The sequence below is a fragment of the Anser anser genome (assembly GCF_964211835.1).
Source record: "Anser anser genome assembly, chromosome: 2".
Lineage (NCBI taxonomy): Eukaryota > Metazoa > Chordata > Aves > Anseriformes > Anatidae > Anser > Anser anser.
The window spans coordinates 83,375,296-83,397,269 of record NC_139721.1 but is presented as its reverse complement, the minus strand read 5'-3'; the positions used below and the strand labels follow the sequence as shown (position 1 = coordinate 83,397,269).

At 37.2% G+C, this 21,974-nt stretch overlaps 1 protein-coding gene across 3 annotated transcripts in view; it reads left to right on the top strand.

The window, feature by feature from the left end:
• The window catches only part of LOC310895032 (uncharacterized protein), a 287,235-nt gene that overhangs the window by 200,102 nt on the left and 65,159 nt on the right, over window positions 1–21,974 (top strand). For 2 of the 3 annotated variants that reach the window (XR_014580370.1, XR_014580371.1), the window contains exons 1-2: window positions 16,193–16,318; window positions 18,744–18,816. The exons of the other annotated variant lie outside the window; for it this stretch is intronic. The gene's annotated coding sequence lies outside the window, so the exon portion shown is untranslated. Of the gene's footprint in view, window positions 1–16,192; window positions 16,319–18,743; window positions 18,817–21,974 lie in introns of those variants that run through there. 3 annotated transcript variants of the gene reach the window in all.

Genomic DNA, 21,974 nt, shown 5'->3' with positions numbered 1-21,974 from the left:
CAGTGTTGTACCAATCATTAAAAAACTAGCCTGCAGAAAACACAGATGAAATATATGGAATTATACATAATTATATCACTAACATTTATTTCCCCTAACTACACTGTTTGACCTTCATTCAAATCATCAGTAAGTTGAAAATTTTGGAATTTCTAAGCCGAACTGAAAAGGAGAACATGTTGTGATATTTTAGTTCAGCAAAAAGATGAAGGATTGTGAGGTAATACTAGGTATTAGGCTAGGAGGTTATCATTTTCTTTCATATCCTACTTCAGGTATGAAGATAAAGCCTTTTGATCCACTCAGGGTGTTTCAATTTAAAAATAAATAAATAGGAAAAATGTCCAGTTATAAAGTGATTAATATGAGAAGATTGTTTAAAAGGTAGTGCCACTTTATAGCTGTCACATTGAGAGAACAGTAATTACAAATCTTGATTATTCATTAGGAAATAAATGTATATATTTGATAAATTAATTTTTCTATTTCTTGCTATATATGTGGCTTGGTAGCAAAGAAATACAACTGTATAGACCACGGTAATATAAAAATAAATGCTAATGCAATTCTGACTGAAGTAATCTGTGTCATCAGGAAGAATGATAACCAAAAATTCTAATTAAGCTAATTAGAGCTTTTGAGTATGGATTAAAGTAGATAAAATAATTATAAATTAAGTGGTAATTGGGCCCTGTATCATCTTAACCTAATCTAATAAGTAGCGGTCTTTAAAAAAAAAATCCATAATTCTTAAAAATATAATAATAATGTTCATAAAATAGTTGTAACTTTACATGATGCGCTTCAGCACTTCCTTGTTCAAGTACACCAGGACAAGACTTCTAGCCTAATCCTTCCGAGTTAAGAGCTGAGATGTTTATCTGAATTGCATATACCTTGTGAACTCCTGCTCTTCCAATATGCTTTGCAGCAGAAGTTTTCTAAACTCTTTGCAGTTCATAGTGATAAAATTCTCAATACTCTCCTCAGAGATAACACAACTTCATGCCTTACCTTTGTTGCAGACCTCAGCTGTGCACCCTTTTATTTTTTTTTAATGGAACGAAGTTTGATGAATTTGGAATATGTGGATTGTGTGTAGAAATTACTTCCAATATTGATAAACTCTACCAGGTAGATGCCTTGGTAAAAATGTAATTTACATCAAGGACAGATACTTTCATATATCTGAAGTGTATATGAGAATCGAGATCTCCCAGAATTGTTCTCATGATTTCTTACATAAAAAGTCCTGTTTTCTTCAGGTTCATCTGAAAGTAAATAATTGTTTTCTTAGGAAAGAATTAAAAATTGGAAGCAATCGATACTTTCTTTTTCACCTAATGGGAATTCAATTATGAGATCTTATGTATAAGCTAATGTTCCCCAGAGTATTATCTAGGATTGGTTGTGGATTGTCAGAACACAGCGTAGATCAATGAATTGGGAATACGAATGAGGAAGATAAACATTTGTTTCTTCACTTAGCACTTCCAAAATTCATGAACTTCCCCTCCTTCTTCTGTTTTGAATTTTGTCAAGGAGTTCATGAATCAGCTGGGAGTCAGCAAAACATTAGCATTAATGAGTTCATTTCCACACAAATTGGCTCATTATCATGCTGACTTCCAGTGTTTTGTGACAGTCATGAACTCAGTCCTCCTGCAAGGAGGTCTCAGTCAAAAGAATGGGAGGAGGGAAGAGGGAGTTTTAAAATAAAAATAAGTTATTTTTTTTTTACAGGCACAAAATTGTATCAGTTCATTGATGCAGCAAGCCCTGTGGTTTCTCTATAGTTAGTTTTAAAAAACTCCAATTACAATATGTGCTTGTTTCATTTGTCAAAATGTACTCATTCTGCCTGGTAGCTGGTGAAAACTAATATCTAGAATCTGAGTTTGAAAATTACATAAAGGAGATCTAATTTCAATTTTGTAGCAATATATTTGACCCTAATTATTCTAATTCCATGGAAGTACATTCAAATGAATTGTACGTTCTGGGAAACATTTTTTTTTTTTGTAGTACCCAAACAACCTTCCAACAGTTCTCTCATTATCTGATGCATATTAACTTCAGAATACTTGCTGGTTTGCGTAATACCATATTTGTGCCATAACTATCAGATTAATGATACCACTGGTCATTCTGGCTTTATCAGAAACAATGCTTGAACGTGAAGCTGCTGGGTAATCTTTTTGAGTGAGACATTATGCTCGTTTCCCTTCAGACCAGTGATTTGGTCCTTAATCCATTTGAAATTCGTTGTGATTATGCCCAGCAGGTTTATGAACTGCATTACAGTCCTAGACCTGCAGGCTTCGTTGTCCCATAAGGGCTGGTAGGATAAAGTAGGTATGGTTTATTCCATCATCCCAATTGGATCCTTAATGCAGATGCAGATTAGTCAGCCTCCTTCTTCATGTCAGTTCTGGAATGGTGTGAATTTATCCTCTGACCCAAGATTACAGTTGTCTCTTTATATCCTTTACCTTCACTCTAGGTCAGGTCTGTGGGTACGAGTAGTTCTTTTTTCCAGGCATAAAGACTGTCTAAAGACTAATCAGATTTGCATTAATTACCACTAGCTATGACCACAGCAGTGCAACTGCACTTTAATAACTTTGAAAAAATCTGTGTCCATAATATACATCACATGTTAATGTAATTTTCTTTGACATTTCTGTCCTTCCAAAGTCTTCTATCTGTCACAATGTAATAAATCCATGTTCTTTAGTACTTATATTTCCAATATGTATTTTTCTCTGAGTGAAGTTCTTTGACCTCTTTTGCACAAGATGTCAAACTGAAAAGTGTTTTTTTTATGCTCTTTAAATCAGCGATAAATATTTATCTGTCAGTTTTAGACTTCAGATGCTTATGATTTTGGAATATCTGTTTAAAAAGGTCTTCTTGGAATCTGATATTTGTTCAGATTTTAAGTATCTGTATTGTAATGCATAAAATGCACCTATTGTATTAGGTGCTATGCAAGGCTGTGCCATCCAAAAGTTATCTTAATTCATGTTGTCACATTTTATTGCCTTTTCTTTTCTTTCTTTTCTTTCCTTTTTTTTTTGGGGGGGGGGGGGGGGAAGGATTTTTTTTACTGTTTTGCCTTCTTGAGTGGTTGAACATTTCTTTCAGTAGATATACCCTGTCTGAAATTTTGGCTTTGATTTTTAGTAATACCTCTTATGTTTATATAAGTTGCAAAGGATTTTGTCCAGAAGCATTCTTTGGTTCCTGTGGATTAACCTGAAGAAAACTCTTATTTTTTTTCCTCTCTTTTCATTTCTTTATCATTACAGGCTTTGGTTCTCTGATATTTTAAATTTTCCGCTAATTCTATACATTTGGTCAGCATCCTTGAAGACAGAGTCAATGTCTCCCAATATTATGGACCTGGAGCTTTCTACTGCATAAGCATGGGTGGTTGGAATGTGTTGACCTTTCTCTCAGAAAGAGTTTTTTCCATTTCAGTGAGTTGCACTGCAGGCTAAAATATTTTTCTGATTAAAACTCAGACCCACCGCATCCCTGCAAATGTTCCCTTATGGTCTTCAGCAGGCATGGACATTCACCTATAATTTGCAATTGCCATAGCCCAGTCATAAATAACATTCTTAAAAAATGTTTGACAATGAAGAGAGATTCTCTACAAATTGACTGGTAAGCAATCATGCAAAATCTGCATTCTTAGATCTGTATCAAATTCAGCAAATCTACAAGGGCATTCAGTTTTTGATTTAATTGATAGAGCACTTTCAGCAATTCTGCTTTTTACTTCAGTATCTAAATAAATATGAATAGATGACTAATTCAAGGGGATATTTTGTAAAAATAATTGTTAAATATACCCTCTCTGTGCAAAATAAATTATATGCTGGGTAGACCATAACAAGATATTACCAAAAGAGATCGGGTAAGCATGTCTATCTGCACACATACATATATTGGTCTGTCCTAAAAGCAATGTTTGAGAATTACTGTTGTTCCCCATTTATTAGTGAAGATAGAAAAGGAAATGTTAGTAATTGATTTAACTTGTCAATGGCACAAAATTATTAATCCTTCCTCTAAATTTGATTGTTTGGCTTTAAGCAGGTGAAGTTTTATGTTTGCAAAGATTTGCAATTTGGAGGCAAAAAGCGTTGTATCGATTTATTAGATAGAAATCTCTGAAGAAGAGTCCTCCAAAAATGTGACCTCAGATGATCGTGTATCAGGCCATTCAGGAAAACCAATAGCAATAACACACAAATCCATCCTGGAATTTTCTTTGGGCAGAACGATCGATAATTTTAAATGAGACTCTTATTGTAAGAGGATGTTGAAAAATGTGAAAGATGTTATTGAAAATAAAATAGCTTTTATCTGGTAACAAATTGTTATAAGTTACCTTTTTGGCGTCATTGCCAGAAACTCATGTAACAGTATATAACAGATGTCAATGTATAAATTGGGCAAAGAATATTTCATTCTGCCTTGCGAATAAAAAAAAAAAAATGATGTTTTGCAGTAGCTTAATTCAAGCATAAAACTGCATTTTGCAATCAGTAATTATGGCTATATTTAACGTTCTTTAAAATACCAAGAAACAAAGTTTACTTAGTGCAATTAATGTAAGAGGAACAGGGTCAACCCAATTGCTACAGAAACCTGTTGTTGGGTTTATGTATTCAAATTACAAAGCGGTGTATACCTGTTTACAGCAGAGTGAACGTTAGAGATCCATTTGGAGTCATCTGCTGATGTTCCAAGCTGGGAAGTGTCCCCCTGCACACACCACACCGTGGGATGCTAAGGCCCTAGGAAGACCCATTCCAACCCTCATCAGCAGAGAAGGTGCACTTTGCAGCCTGCACTGCAGTCATGGTAACCTTGCCAGAGCACAGGGCTAGTGCGTGCTGTGCAGACCCCTTTTGGCCAGTGCTTTACAGTGCTGTGGCCTCTGGCTGGAGAGTGGCGTGCCCATTTCTTGTTTCGAAGTGCACGCGGGTGAACTGATACCTGGGAAATTCTCTGTAGAGTCCTGCAGTTTTAATGTAGCCCAAACTAGAAAATGTTTGGAGCTTAGTCTCACATAAGCTCAGGCATGTGATATGCAGACAGATAAACCCACTGAAACAGATTAGGCTCTGCCTGTTCAGTGGAGGTTTTAGGCTTCTCAGCTGCACCTGGATATTCTATACAGCACTTTCAGCCAATTGAATTCATACTAAATCAAGTACCCCAAAAACGGGCATGGAGGTGGATTATACTTAGAAAATAAACCTGTAGGTAAAAGCTATAATAAGGTCGTTTTAGGGAAAATAATTGTTTTTGACGCATTTTTTAGTGCTACTGTTTGGTCATCGCCTTTCTGCCTCACCTATGTACTGTATCTCTAAAGACATAGTATGCTGATTAGTCTTTCTCTAATTTTGAGGAGTTCATAATGTATGCTTTGCTTTTACAATTAGACTGTTTTGATGGTGTTAATTGTCAGAGTTTTCTGGAGAATTCAACCTCTGTATAATTAGAAAAACAAGTTACCAGATTTTCTTAAGAGGTCGTCATAAATAAGCATTTAAATTTAAATTAGAATAAACCTGCACAGATTCTGAACCTTCTGGAAAAACAGTCTCACTCCTGATGATTGAGAGAGGTTCTCTGGCCTTGTGAAGCCCAGGATGCTGGTACTGTTGTTATGCTTTGTAAGCAACAGGAGGCACATTCAGCATGCACTTTGTCAGAAAGTGTGAGCTCTGCAGTGTCTTAACACAAATTGAGCCAAAGAGCCCCAAGCCTTGAAGGGAAAGTGTCATAACGAATAAGCTGCTCATCCCACAGGACAAAGCAACTGTGAGAAACTGGAAATAACTCCTGTAAATGTAGAACAGGAAAGTGGTGAAACAGTTGGAGACCAATTAATTTCAGAAGGCAGCTGATGACATTTTAGAAATGATTAAAAGAAAATTATGAGAAGAGCAGAAGAAAACTGAAAAAGAGAAAACAGAAAGGTAAAATGTATTAAATTAAGAGATTTCAAGGGAGAAAAAATATAATGAAGAAAATGCTTTGAAAACTTACTAAGGCATTTTTCTTCCCATATTATAAATGATAAAGAGATAAGTAAACATATTTACTTCAGTGTCAGCTTATACAGAAGTAAAAGTGAAAAAAACAACAACAAAATAGAAACTCACCATAGGTAATGCTTTCCAAGTTAAATCCTGATAAGAAACAGGAGATGTTGAAGGAATCATCTTCATGGCTGCATGAAGCAAACATGTGAAAACACTTAAAATAAGCAAGTGGAGTGGTCAGGAGCAGTGCAGAGGATGTAAGTGTGTGTGTGTGTGTGTGTGTGTTCAGGCAGCCATGCATGAGCAAGGGCAAATTGGAAATGGTCTGGGTACTCATACTTACCACAAAACACACATAGAATATGTCACTGCCCCCAACACATTGAAAGAGGCATCAATTGAGTATTTTGGATTTTCGTTGAGTCATTCTCTCAACACTATTTTCTCCATAAATCTGAAGTACTGGTCTGTGTCCCGTTCTAATAGCTATGACAATAAATGAGTCCTTCTATAAATGCATCGGTCCATCCCACTTCTTCTGGGGCAAGTTGAAGGATGTTGACAAAACTGCTCTGAGTGTGGGGGACAGTTTGGATAAGTCTTCACTCTGAGGCTCACAACAGCTCTGCACTTCTGTTTTTACACATGGGAAGAAGGAAAAGGTTTCAGGGAGTTTCCAGGCTTGTAGAAGGCAGTGTTTCATTGATCTGTCACATGGTGAACGAGCAACAGATTTGAAACAGTGATCTGAAAAACTGCAAGATACAGCTGTGTCTTATTGAAGGATTAGGGTGTGATGTTGATCTCCACACTCCTGTCTTAACAGTTCTGATTTTATGGCACAAGCCTGTAGTGTTCATACCTCTTTCTCTTTTTTTTTTAACCCCATCCTCTTCTAGTCTTATCCAAATAATTCCTTCCTTCCTTCCTTCCTTCCTTCCTTCCTTCCTTCTTTTCATGTTTGGAAGGAAAAAACATTAGTTCTTGCTCTACTAAGTGTTGTTCTTGTGTTGCCTTCTTATATTCTCATTTCTCCACTTAAAAAGCAGTGTTTCAGGCTTGTATTGAATCTTTAGTGAGGCCAGTCTGAAATGGAATTTAATATTTTCCCACTGAATATATAATAAATGCTAAGGAAAACATTGATGGCAGCATTATAGGAAAATGGGTCCAGAGAACTTAAAGGAAATTTGATGAGAAGTTTAGCTACTGGGTGTTTTGCATGAATATCACAATGGTGATGATAACATCTTTTGTGAATGTTTGTCATGTTCCCTTCTCAACCAGCTCCCCCCACCCCCCATCTTCCAGACATACGACTGACATAAGAGAGGAAGACTCTCTGACAGGGAGACTCATTTAGCTAGAGATAATTGATTTAACTTGCATAATAGAATTTCTTTTCACAGGCCCTAGCAGTGCAAAAAGTACTCAGTCCATTCACAGAGAGAATGAGATTCAGAGAGGGAAGAGAGAAGAATAAATAACATTCTTCAATTCCTATCTCCCAGTGAAGCAAAGAATGAAGCTCTTTGCTAGGGATCCAAGACATTCTTTACTGGTAACATACAGGCAAAAAATCCCACCCTCTGGGGGATTTTTTTTCTGCAAAGAGGTCAGAGTTTTGTTTGCATTTTTGTATTTTTTTTTTCCTCCCTCCACTTTATTTCACATCTGGACAGATAAATTCCTCCATCTCCCCTCTTTTTTTTCTCTGACACATGAAATTCTGGCCATCTATGAAATCAGGGGATACCTAAACAGATGATGCAATTTTATGATTGTTAGTTTTTAAGCCTTCTTCTGACGCATCAGAAGGTTTCATAAGATAAGTTGAAACCAAGCTTATCTTAATCAAATCGCACCCACTGGAAGAGCATCAGGCAACAGGGGTATCTCCCTCTTCTCATCGTACTTTCCATCTGTAGCTGCTAAAGAAGACTTCTGTGGAATGTGCAGTTGTGGGTTTGGTTCGTTAGAATGTGTTTGGAGAGACAGATAAACCAGTGCTGTTGTTCTCATCAGGTGCTAGGTCTAAGACAAACGTAAGAGAATAAATATGATGACTTATAGCAAGAAGTGATAGATTGTTCAGCTTTTCAAGGGTTGAACCAGAGCCAGGCTCAGTGAACAACCTTCATCTGCAAGACAAAGTTGTCAAGAGCATGGGTCAGCCCAGCAATGGAGGCAGAGATCAAGCATGTGGTTGGTCTTCCAGTGTTTTCAGAAATGAGCCCTGCTGTCAAAGTGGAGGAGGAAGGAGGAGGGCTGCAGGGTTTTGCAGTGAGCCTCCTGCCATGTGTCTCTTGAGAGATGTGTAGGAGAGGCACAGGAGGCAGGGCTGAAACTGTCCTGCTCTTGGTAGGGAGCCTCCAGGCTGAGGAACACCAGGAGGAGGTGTGTACTTGCTTTCTGCCTATGCACAGCACAGCTTCCAAATCGGTGGCAGGCCTCTTACTTCCCACTTGTGTCCCATGTGTCTGGTATTTTTCTTAAGGCCTCGTGGAGTGCCTCACACACTGGGATTTGTTTTCTCCCTTTGTTATGGTCCTTTCATGTGTTTCTGTTTCAAAGATGGTAAGTATTGTCTCCTTATTGTCTCAGGCAAATGTTAAAAGGGAAAGGATGCCTTGAAAGGAGAGAATATCTCCACCTTTTTCAGAGCCAGACTGCAGAAACCTTCCTGCACTGATAAGCTCTTGCTCTGGCTGTCATGTTGCCCAAAACAGAGGCCTAAGTGAAGGGTGAAGTGGAGAAGGTCTGCAAATGCCAGCCCTGCCTGTCCCTGGGCATGATGCATCTTGCTCCTGGGTGTGTTTCCTGACTCCCTGCTTGTGGCTCTGCCTTTTGAGGCAGGGTTGGTCCATGCTCCCCAGCCGAGGTGCTCTTGCAGCAAAGGGCAGTGCTTCTAAGTTTGCATGAGGCAGGCAAGAGGGATGTCTTTGCCTGGCACATGGTGTCTCCATGGTGTGGTGAAAATGAGGAAGGTATTGGCAGCTTCACTGAGGAACTCTGTTGACTGAGGAAGCAAGGAAGTATGCATGCCCTGTGTTGCCCATCTCTGATAGTCTAGGTGCTGCAGCTTGGACATTGGACTACAAAGCTTGTGATGGATCAGACCACACTTGAAGGGGACCGTTTGAATGAAGGAAGAGGGTGAGAAGCATTTCAGGTGTGTCAGCACCCATGGGATAGCAGGTTGTCAGGATCCCAGCACATCACCAGGAAACTCTGGGAGACAGCTGGATGAACAGAGGATGGGGTCTGACACGGGAGGACCTCTACCCTGCAGAGAGCCAAGGACAGTGCAGGCTGTGGCCATCCAAAGGTGAGAGTGGAGCTGGAGCTTTGTGCCCCCACCCTCTGCCCCTTAGAAGGATGCCTGAAGAGAGTGCAGGAAGGACACGGGATGAAGGGAAGAAGACCCCCAACTGCAAGCAACAGCTGATGGCCAGCAGAAGCAGATCCCAAGGGATGTAACTTGGATGAAGGGACAGACATTCCTTATAATGAAAGTCATCACTCAGAATCCTGGTCAAAGCACCCACATGCATTCATATTATATCATTTTACTTTCTATCTAAACTACTACTTTCCTATAATCTCAGAGTGGCTTAAGGATGGGCTCTGTCCTTTTTATGGTCTTGCCTTTCTTAGTCAATGATCTGGATTCAAGCCAGGGTTTGTGTTGGCAAACCTCAGCATTCACCGTGAGACTCCATCATCCTTTCTTTTTTCTACTCCTGTTTGTCTCTCTTTCTCTAATAAAAATCCTGAAATGCCCAACTGATTGTTTTGGATGGCTTCCAGATACTGATCTTTCAAGTGCTCTATAGTGTATCAAGGGCTTTACATTTTGTGGGAAAATTGGAAGTGGTCTGCCATCCAGGACTTTCCAGCTCATACTCATGAGTCCAGAAACAAAAGCACTGAATTCCAAGTCACTCAGTGCAAATATTGAAATCAATTTTGTCACTCAGTTACCTGCTAAAGATGTCTGCAGATGAAATTAATCTACAGCTAAAAATACAATTTTATAAAGTGAAATAAACTGAGTCAAAATTAAAGTAAAAGAATATTAAAAGCAAGGCATTATTTTTCCCATTTCCTTTACTAAAGCATTGCAGAAGCCTTTATCCTTCTCTTGCATTCTCAGAGAATACTACGTACTGTCACACTTGACTAGAATTTAGACCTTCAAATTAATAGAAAGCAAAAATGTTGGAAGATTTACCTGCAAGTCAGAAACAACCACCTACACAACAGATATTGGATTTAAAGGGCCTAAGTGTGATCTGCTCTTGCAACAGCTACTTTCAAGATTATCAGTGGCCCTATGAATGGGTTGCTCTAGAACGAGCTCATGTTTAAGCATGCGTTTGATGGCTATTTCAATACTTTTTTTCATCCCCTTGCTTTGGACCCTCATGATATATTTGTGGCTTTTGTTCATTTGAATGACCTTTGCCTGATCACAGAAGCACCACCTGAGTTAACCATGGTTAACCTCCAGACATTGGTTTGCCTCTGTGCATGACTGGTCTCTCCTCTGATTTCTGCTTGTAAACCTCAACCTTAAATCTGTTTTATAAGTTTCTCATCAGTAGCTGAAGTATTATTTTTCAGTAATAACATCAGTAACTTCACTAGTGTAGTGACTGTTTTTTTTTTTGTATGCTAAGTAATAGGTACTCAGACACTGCAAGTGGGGTTTTATCACTCAAGCAACCTTGCTGGGACTTGACTTTCAAAAACTTCAAAGCATGAAAACAGTGAAATTACATATATCCTTTATATTCCTTTCTTCTTTACTCTATTCTCCATTAATTTCCATCAGGATTGAAAGAAACTAAACTAAAATATTAATCATTGCAAACACGAAAAATAAAATCAGATTTTTTATTTATTACAGCAGATATACGTTGTGGAAGATTAAAAGGGTTGAATGCTTTTGATTCAGATTTTCACAAGCTCATTTAAAGTGTACCTGAACTTGAATAATCTCTTTGTTAATTTCTTCTCATTAAACTTCTAGAGAGAAAATACTGTTTTGTTTTTAATACAGGGTAGATTCTGCTTTTACACGGGCCTCTGAAATTCTGCTGACCTAGCTTACTTAGTTTCGCTACTATTCTACATTTCATGCAATATGCAGAAAGAACTACTTTGGGGTGTGATAAGATGTAAACTCTTCTTTGTGTGAGATGGACCTGCATTGGCGAGAGCTTTGAAGCCGACCTTGTGGCTCTTCCCTGAAATGAGCACATCAATATATGACAAGAACTTTTTAAACTCTGGAGCTAGATCTTATGAAATCTGAAGCTGCAGGAAAATCCAGATGACTGGAAAAGAAAGCTGGTGATATTTTCCTCCTCGATGGTGTGCAGCAACAGCCTTTATGAAGAACTGGATGAAAATATTAATGACAAACATGAACAACTGCATACCCTTTCCAACATGCCCTGTTCTCCCTTTTCTCCTGTGGGAAGTTCTGCCTGTACTTCTTCAGTATGATTTACTTTCCTATTTAATTCTACAGAGTATTTCCCAAACAAATTCCTTTATTGCTTCTTCTATAATGTGGACAATAAAGCATTTGACATTGCATTTAGAAATTGCATACACAAGAACATGTGTTGCAAGAACATGTGCGAATTCACTCGAATGTACAGACTAGTGCTAATGATAGTAATCTGTGTTATATCATGACCACCAAATATACCATTTCTGATATAGTTCAGTTCCAAAGAGAATGGATGCACAGAATGATGCTTACACATAGTATTCATTTACTGCAAAGAGTTTGCTAAAGGCAGCTATTTCCATTAATGACTAGATCTTTTATTCAGAAAGGCAACTTGTTTCCTGGAGTCCCCAGTGTTTTTCAGACACTCTAAGCAAACATTTTCTGAATTTCTAACTGTTCATATGAGGTACTGTTTCCTGAAAGAGTCCAAGCCTTATTGCCTTACCTTTGTGTCTGATAATTCATCCTCTTCAAGCTTTGTATAAAGCTCCTGTTATTCCTGCTGATGTTTCCCTAGATTACTGTGTTTCAGACTGGTGCTAAAAAATAGTTTGCAATGAGGGCATTCAAACAGATACATGAAAATGGCATGAGAGAAATCCCCAAGGAGCAGTGACCCACAAAAAGAGCTTGCTTTTTCAGCTACACAGAGTCCATGCAGCTTTTCTGTCCCCTTTTTCAGTTTCTGAATTTTAGCTGAAGCTATAAATGCAAAGTCAGGCAGGCTATTCACAACTGTGGCGTGCTTTGACCATCTTTATTGCTTGCTTGTTGAGAAACTGCACAGTATAAAACCGAATTTTTCTCTGTTAGATAAGTCCCTGTATCCAAAAATGGTGTTATAAAGCTGATCATTGTCAAAAGATTCTTCCTTTGAGATTTCGAAGGGCAACTGCAATATGTCACCCCTCTGGACAACAGCAAACATCCCAGGGAAATTCTGATTTCCAACAAATCTTCCAAATTTCTGTTTTTCTGCTCTGCCCCATAGGAGCAAAAGGCTTAGGTAAGTGCTTACAGCAGGATCACATCCTACTTGTTAAACCTTTAAAGAAAGGACATTATAAAAATTCTTACCTTTTTTTTTCTACACAAGAAAAGCTGTTGGTTTCAAAACTACATGTATTTCAAATGGCAGGCTCTGCACCTAGTATTTTGTTCTTGTTCACACTGTACTTGTCTAACATACTGTGACATCCAAGTATGCTAAACTATGGTCTTGTTATTGCAAAATCATAGTGGGGGAAGTAGGAATGGGGAAACTGTTAAGAACAGCTCATCTTTGTGGTAAACAATGATTTAGGGCACCTTTACATACAGTAGAGATTTTCAGTTTTCTGTAAGTGTATGTACTTATTTACCTACTTCTCTGTTAACTAACAATAACCTTGAAGCTACATCTAAAGCAAATCATTTTACTGTAGGCATTTTGGACACAGAAAACCGGGGAGAAGCTTTTCTTTAGAAAGGGGGGAAGCAATTACTTCTTCTATGCTTTAGTAGAAAAGCAGTCTTTGAGATGACAAAAAACAGAGAGAAATGTCTTCAGGCAGTTTTTAAATATAATCAGGAAAAAAAAAAAGGCTTTCATTAGGAATGACAAAATATTATGAAAATTGTGAATCAATCCATCACTATAAATTGAAAATACTGCATTTGTAATGAGAAGAGAATACTGCATTGCCAATTGTCTCTTAACTTAGTCCACAACTTTAAGCAGGCATGACATTTTGACAATACTTCTCAACAGCATTCTTCATTTTGCTGAAAAAATATAAATGAAAATTTTTCTTGCATTTTTTTCAGTCAGCTTATTTATTTATTTATTTTGTGTGTGTATCTGTATCTGTGTGTCTGTGTGTGTGTGCATGTTGGCTCATTGGTGTCTCTTGTAAAGATGAGGTTTATCTTATCTGCTTGTGCTCACCAGTGAATCAACAAAAACTGCTGAGATTATAGTAAGAGCAGAAGCTATCAAGAGTCTTTCAGACACAAGAATCTGTGTAGAAGAGTTGCAAAGAAATTTGACCTACTTCACTGCAAGCTTTCAAAACCTGATCGTCTTTCTTTATTGAATACTGTTTACCTGTTCTGAAGCAGTTGTTGATTTCTAGACCTTCGTGACCTGGGTTTGCATTGGGATTCCTCACATCACTAAGTGTGAAATGGGGCCTTGATGAATGGAGGCATGAATGCCTAACTGCTCCTCTGATCGTTCCTCCAGCTGTAAATACATTTTCTGATAGTACTGATACTTACACTTCATTTTAAGAACTTTTGTAGTGTCCATGAAAATTCACTTTATCCAAATATTTCTTGTTGCAGGTTAAAAAGCTGAAAATTTATTTAATTTTTCTCCCTTTTACAATGCTTTCTGGTACCTGTAACTACCGCTATTGACTATAATGGGTGTCTGTAGGGAGAATAAAATACTGCTGTAGCTGTACTTTGTCTAAACCTGACATAACCAAAGCTGCAGAAACAACTTCAGATATAAAGCAAATATAGAAAATGGAACTCAGCTCACCTGAATTCATTAGTTTGTGCTAGATGTCTAAATTTAAGTTGGTTATATAGAATCCTAGCAAGGAGAGAGAGGAACTTTCAGAGGTACCACCTAGCCACAAACAGAAAGAACAACTCTGGCTGTATTAGTTTTTCCTCCATAGGAAGGAGGAAATATCTAACTTTTAAATTATAAAGTTAGATGAACTTAGCAGACCGTGGCTTACCCTGGCAGACAATATTGAAATTAATAGTTTTTGTTTTGTTCTTGGTGTTTGTTTGTTGTTAACTGACTTTTATTTTATTTAAGAACTGTGATATTTTCTGGACATCAGTTATTTTTTAATCAGTGTCTGAAAAAGAGACACATGGAACAGAAAAGTATGGCATATATACTTTAGTGTTTTACATGTGTATAAAGGCAAATGGCTATAGAATACTCACTACCACTTCTATAATACAAAATTTTGCACTCTTTTCTAATACTAAGTGAATACTAATAATGACAATGTTAGGTAGAAGCATATCTGGTAAAGATACATAAAATATGCAATTAGGAAGAGGATGTATAATTTATTTAATAATATTTTCTAAGCCAAGTGCAATCTTCGAAGAGGTGATGAATATTTCATAATCCACAATAACATCTAACTAAACTCTGTAGCTTGGTTACACAGCTATCATTTTGACTGAAACAAAACACATTCTTTATTCTAGGTGTAATTCTACTTCAGGTTTCTCTGAAAGTGGCACAGAGCAGCATCAATAACAAATCAAGTTATGGTAGAAAATACATGCACTTTCTCCATTCCTACAAAGTGAATACATCAGCAATTTTAGAGCCCCCTCGTATACAGTTCTAATATCCCCAGCTGTGAAAAACAACTTCTGTAAATCTACATATTCAAAGCTATTGAAATATATCACTACAATCTGCCACATCTTTGAGGGTCAAGAAGCTTCAGTGCTGGATTTCCAGCTCAGTCTTCAATAATGCCTCAGTATTCAGTTCTGTTAGGGAAACCTTTGAGTTTGGCACAAGTAGTGAGGGTAAGAACTTAATTTCACCAAAATCTATGGCAAAAATCCTCTAAATTTTTCTGGTGAAAGACCTCACCTGTGGTTTTCAACACACTAACTCAGATTTTCAGTGGAAAGAAATATTCATAGCTTAGAGGAATTTTGTCCCACTTGGGAAACTACCCTAAAAGAGTATGCCTGGGTTTTCTAAAGAACAGTGCTTGCAAACTCTGACATCACTTTGTTGATTTTAATGACTTGTAAATTATATTGGCTTAAATACAGAAAGAGTTCCTGGAAGAGTTGTCTGAGTGGCAGATGAGCACTCCCCATCTGAGTGGGAAAACTGAAAGTGTTCTGCTCTGCTGCCTCATGCACATGATCGCTGAGCTAACACATCAAGGTTGAGATTTGAGCTCCCTGGGAACACAGAAATTAATTGTTAGGCAGCCACCTGTTAGAAACATTTGTATACAGATTTCAGTTCTGAGTTCAAGACTATTTAATGCAGTACATTACATACATATTCAATGCTTATTGATATGAGAAAGTCAAACTTGTAAAGCAGAATTGCTAATGTGGAGCTTCATTTTTTTTCTTATTTCCAGTGGAAATAATGGTGAAAACCTGAAGTATCATGCAAAAGTTGCATGGAGTGAAAAAGAAAGTTTTAGTGAGAAAGACAAAACTGGATCAAAAATACATGCTTTTCAACAACAACTTATCATAATCTATGAAATATCTAAAGCAAATGAGACACATAAAAATTTTGTAGAAAGGTCTGAAATTTAGTCGTGTTTCTTTGGCTTGAAATCAGAATTAAACCATCACGTTAAAATAAGCCATTTTCAAGTCAAATCTTTTTCACTGAGTAAATATGTAATTTCATAACAAAGGAAACAGCGCAGGGAAGGCTGATTCTGACTGCACATGGGATGCTGACAAATGCACACTTTAAACAAATTGTGTGGAAAATAATGAAAGTAGAGTAAAATTTCTGTCATTATTAATAGTAATATCTAGGCAAAAATAATCAGAAACTGATTTTGGTTGTTGTTGTTTTCCTTTCAGTTTCAATGGGAACTTCAGAACTGTTTGCTCACTGAATTCTTCCAACCTGTGTTGAAGTAAAGCAAGTTCAGATTATCATCTTCCACATTTTTCAACATCCTACCCAGTTAACATGACACTATTTGTAAGTAATAGACAGTTGAAGCCTGACTTCAACTGATGTTGTTACTGCTTCTTATTCCATCAGCTACAGTAGTCATAATTAAAAAGAAGCGTGAAATAACAATAAGTTTAGTTAGTGGGGAGACAGGCTAGATAATGAGTAAAAACTGGAAGGTTTCATCACCTCCAAACCTCTGCAATATGTTCCTTATTCTGTGCAACATAATTGTTGTTCCTCTTATTTGAGGATACTGTGGAAACATACCAGGAAACTGGATTCTGTCCAAGATCAGAAAAGATCCAAGTTGAAACACTGAAGTCACAGACATCTTACATGTTTATTCAATTTATGAGATTTTCAGAGCTAGCAAACATAAAATCAGTTTTGTTATTCAGTTGATTAGATGTGTAAATAAGCACAGAGTCACAGCAGGAAAGGTAGATCTTATTCACACACACACACACAAAATAATAATAATAATAATAATAAAATCTCCTTTCATTATTCCTTCTGTAGCAGAAAAGGGATTTTATCAAGTTTCACATATACACATTTTTGATTTTGTTTTACTACAATTTCTCATGTGAATTTTAAGCTTGGAAAGAGCTAATGTATGGTCCAAAATTTCAAGATCTTCCATTTCAAGAGAGAGAAATGGTTCTTTGGTAACACTTTTATGCATTTTGAAACTCATTCTACAATGCCCTTAGTTCCAAATCAGTCAGCTTTTGTTTGGTGATAGACATTGTGTTGTAGGAATTGACTCATCTCTCCTATGAAGTGGTTCACAGCCACACAACTGTCATGATGTTATCAGGTGAGGGACAGCTTGTGCTACTGTTGACAGCATTAACTGGGAAGTTTCAGTGTAACAGCCCCGCTTTCCATCCTCACTCCACTGTAGCACCTTTGCTCATAACCGGTATTGTTTCCTTTTAAATGGTGAGAAAATGCAAAAGAGTCTGTTACATTAAGATCTACTTGGGTCATGAAAAATAAGAAATTTCAGCAATAAGATATCTGTCTGAACTTTCTGCTTCTTTATTGGCTACTTAAGGCAGATACTTCAAAAGGTAACAGAGAACCTGTGCACATACTTTGTGTTGCCTGGGCTTTCCTTTGCTGTTTAATTGTATACTTTCATGGGGTAGAAATTGTCATATGATGATGTGAGGGGTGGACTAAGGAAAAAAAGAAAAAAAAATAGAAAGGTACTGAATAGAAAGATCTGGTGAATGAGCTGTTGTGTCAGCAAGAAGCAGGAATACAGCACAGTATCTAAAAATGGGAAATTGGTACAATGAAACAATTTCTGAAGAGAAAATATTATTATTAAAACAAAATGGGTATTGGCAGTTAAAATTGAAGCTTTTGTCTGTTAGGAAATCTGCGCTATACAACATACATTCATACAGTATAAGAATTTTACAATGAATGAACTGCATTTTTTGCCAGCATCTTTGCAGACCTGTGAGTTGCTGATATTGACCATCTGAGACTGAAGTGCTGCAGATGGCCTAATGCAGATAAAATACAGGTGCACTGAACAGCATACAGTCTAAACAGCATCCTCCCAATAAAAGAAACACAATTATGCTGTTCCAGCATAATTTTCACAAAAATTGTTCAACCTTGAATATTTCTTGTGGGGCTTTTTCTTTTTAGGAATATGTGCTTCTAGAATGGACAGGTATGTGCTATACCTGTGATACAGTCAACGTAGCTGCAGAATTCTGTACATTTTCTTGATATCCTAGTAAGAAATACCTCGCTGCTTGTTGAGATACAGATTTGCATACAGATAGCTTAGTTGCTTAGGGACCTAGCTATTTCTCTTGCCTAGTCTTTTCTTTACTTACTCAGATGATCAAAAGAATCGCTTGAGGAGGGAGAAACTCAGGCAAAATCAATCTAGCTTTGAAGAAATCAGATTCAAGTCCATGAGAGACTCTGGATATAATGAGACTAGGTAAATGTAATAGTAAATATCACAAAAGGCCTAACTTCATTCTCTAATATTAGGGGAAAGCTTAGAGAACATTTGCTGTTAGTAGTATTGCATTTTCTTGAAAAAGCAGGTAAATGGCCTCTAGACATATTACAGCCATGTTGCACACCCCTAAAAAGTCAAAACCCAAACTGTTGCACTTTGTTTTTACTTCAGAGGAATCTTCCTAAATTTAAACTGTAGAAGGTAACGTGTTGCTTACCAGCATTTTGAATCTGACCCAGCTGTGAGTTTTCAGTGAGAGAGATCTCAACCCTACCTCCCTACCCCATCCCTGGTACTTAATCTGGGGTTTAAGTACCTATTGACTAGAGGAGCCTGTCCCATAGCTTATAAAAATCATGTAAATGATTTGTTTCACATTCCGTTAAAACACTTTTAAGCACCCGATTGTGCCATATACTTTTCCCTTTCTAACTGTAGATTCTTATTTGGCAGTGACTGGCTACACCCCTGTCTGCCTTCCAGTAGCTGAATCTCTGACACAATATCATCGTCTTTGTCCCATCTGGTAAGTGTGGGCTCAGGTAGTCTCTTACCGCAGTTTCCTATACACCTGCTATCAGGTTGTAAGACAAAGCCCTCTTCAGGCTACAATTAGCTTGTCATTTACCTCAGTAGGGTTTTCATGAAAGAACTAACAGGGAATTTGCTTTACAGAGTATTTGCTCAGTCTTCTGAGCACTCTGGGTACACATGAATGAAATTCTAAAGTTCAGCTTGGTATGCCATAAAATCCCCAAACATAACAAAAAAGTTGTTGAGTATCATAGAAATCTCTTGCAATTTAACTTTCAACAGATTTCATGCCCTTCATCCTCTTTTTCCCTCTGAACTGAAAAAGCTGAGCTTTTTCTTTATTTTTTCCTATTACCATCTGCTTTTTGATGTCTTTAATTTTTGCAAGAAAAATCAAACCAAATCTAAACAGAAAATGTTGAAAAGAAGCATTCATTTTCCTTCACTAAAATAAATGTATTTATTTTCCCGATTTGAAAATTAAGACACAAAATATTTTTAGTTCCTTCTTCTTTTTTTTCTTTTTCTTTTTCCCTATTGGAATTGATAGTAAACTGAGATTTCAATGAGTCACATAGCTCTAGGCCTAAGTTCTTTCTTATGAAGCTTTTATGTTCATTAGGAGATATTAGTTCCCTACTGTATGTTAATCCTTCTCCTGCCACTTCAGTGAAAGAGAATCTCTCATCTTCAGTCTTCCTAGGATGGTATGCTAATCTGTCTGTCATCAGCCCTACATACATGTTCAATGCATTTCTGAGATGGGTACAGCTGTAGCTAGGACGTATGCATTCAGTCAACAGGGGAAAGGCTTTTTTTCTTTTTTTTTTTTCAAATTATAAGCTTTTTTTTTTTCTTATGACAGAGCCTTTTTTGACCTACTTTACTTTGCTTTGAAGTTTTTTCATTGTTAACAGTGAAGTTTAAAAGGTATAAGCATTTGCTTCATTTTAGATAAATGTTTGAAAGTATGAATGTGTTCAGATGTTCAGGTACCTTGATAACTGTCTGCTTTATAACTACTAAAATGAAGCAACAGACTTTGTTTGGAGAGTTCCAGTAATTTCTTTATGCAGCTTGACCAAAAGTTAAGCAAAATACCCGAGTGCATAGTGGACTTTGGTTTACCCAGTCCAAAGCAGCACCTCAAGTGATTTGGGGAAATAGAAACCTAAATAACTGCATGTCAAGAGATTGGACATTAGTAGAACAAAGGAACTTGTGAACTAGATGAGATGTAGATAATGAAAAATAATATAAATCTGGGAGCAAATCACAGAAAAGAGGATCATCAGAGTTACACAGATAGTAGCTGAAAAAAAAATGGAAGAAGAGAGGATGGGACATCAAACTGTAGCTTTTCAAAACTCAAAAAGTGGAGAAAGCTATTTGTTGTTGATTTTTTTATTTTTTTTTTGGCAGGCAGAGGGGAAGGCAGGGGAAAGGTTGTTTTTTTTAAGCCATTTCATCAGTCTCTTGACATCATGCCTTCAACATTTTAATATTTTCTCTTGATTCTTGAAAAGTTTGCAGTTATCATTTTCCATTAGGAGGAGAATTTTAATTATTTTGGATGTCAGATATCTCAACTGACTTCCAGTTGATAAGCGGAACATATTAGAAATTTAATCAACCCGTAAAAATTGGAGTGAATTCGTAGAGGTTGTCTGCCACTACTGGCCATTCTAGGAGATCCATCCAGCTACAGCTCCTTGTCTAGTGGGTGTTCTGGGATTTTATAGTGTATTGGTTTCAGAGCTGTGATGGAGTTTTAAAACAGCAGTGGTTAAACATTTTGTTGCTCCACCCCCACCCCCGTTAAAAAAATCATCAGAATCTGGAGGGGGAAAAATTATCCTAGAATCTCAGCCTGGGTGACCATTCTACTTATACTCAGTGTAAGTAAATTTTAGCTTCAAGGTAGGTGAAGTATCTTACCTCAATTGCCAGTGTGATATTAATAATGCCTTTTTTTTTTTTCTTGTGCACCTCTTTTACATTTTTTTTTCCACAGGATACATATTTTTCTAAGAAGTTAATCTGTTTTTTTCACATCTGGCTGCCGAGCCAAACCTCCAGTCCTATTGTAAAGATTATGTGGCAGGTCATATTATTCTCTCTGCTTCAACAAAAATTAATTTTAGTCAGATAGGGTAGGGAAAATAGCTTTTGTTTTTCTAATCAGCTTAGCTATGAAGTATTTTTGAGACCTATTTTTGAGTACCCATATGAAGAGCAAGGGCTGAGTTGTGTGGTTAATTTTAATTTTAAAATGGGCAGAAAGCACCAGGACATAATCAGTGTGTTTTTTCATATATAAAAGTCTGAACTACTGTCCTCCTTCCTCTTTGTCTCACTGCTGCATCTATGCCATTTCACTTTGCAGAAACAGCTCTTGGGAATGATCTTTCCAAGGACCTAGTGAGTCTAGGTCAAGTTTATATTGTGTAATATTCTTGTATATTCTTGTATATATGCTCTATTCTTGTAATACTCGTGTAATACTCTCTGTGGTAGCATCAGTTCTTCAGCTGAAATACGGGTTGTATTTGGTGCTCTTTGTTTAATGAGCATCTTTGTAGCACAGTTTATAACGTGATTTATTGCCTGAGATGACTGCTGTAACGTGTGCTTTGTTCGCTAATGACTCAGTTGTGTTTTATCCCAGCTTAGCCTTAGGAAGGAGGAAAGCTCTGTCTCCCTATTTCTGCCTGAAGGCAGAACTGAGATGCCTATTGGAGAGCTGCTAGGAGTGTATGGGAGCTCTTCTCAGTGCTATTTCAAGAAAAGAGACAGTGTCTGTTCCATCTTTCCATGGTCTGTTCCATCTTTCAAAGCAGAGCTGTCAGGACACAGGTGGGTGGGTCTGGCACATTATAGGATGTTTGAACTGGGAATTTCTCCATGGCATCTTATAAACCTCCAGATGTCAAATAGGATGTTCTCACAACAACACAGATCCACTGCTAGTCTCCTTGAAGACAATAGGGATTGTACTATGGAATTCACCTAGGTCAAGATCACATCAGTGCTATTTTATGTTCTGGTGTTACTTGAAGGAAATAGAAGAATTCTTTCTGAAATGCTGTGTACTTCCTCCAATAAGAAACATAAACACACTGAAAAGAATTGTAGCTCTTATGGCATATA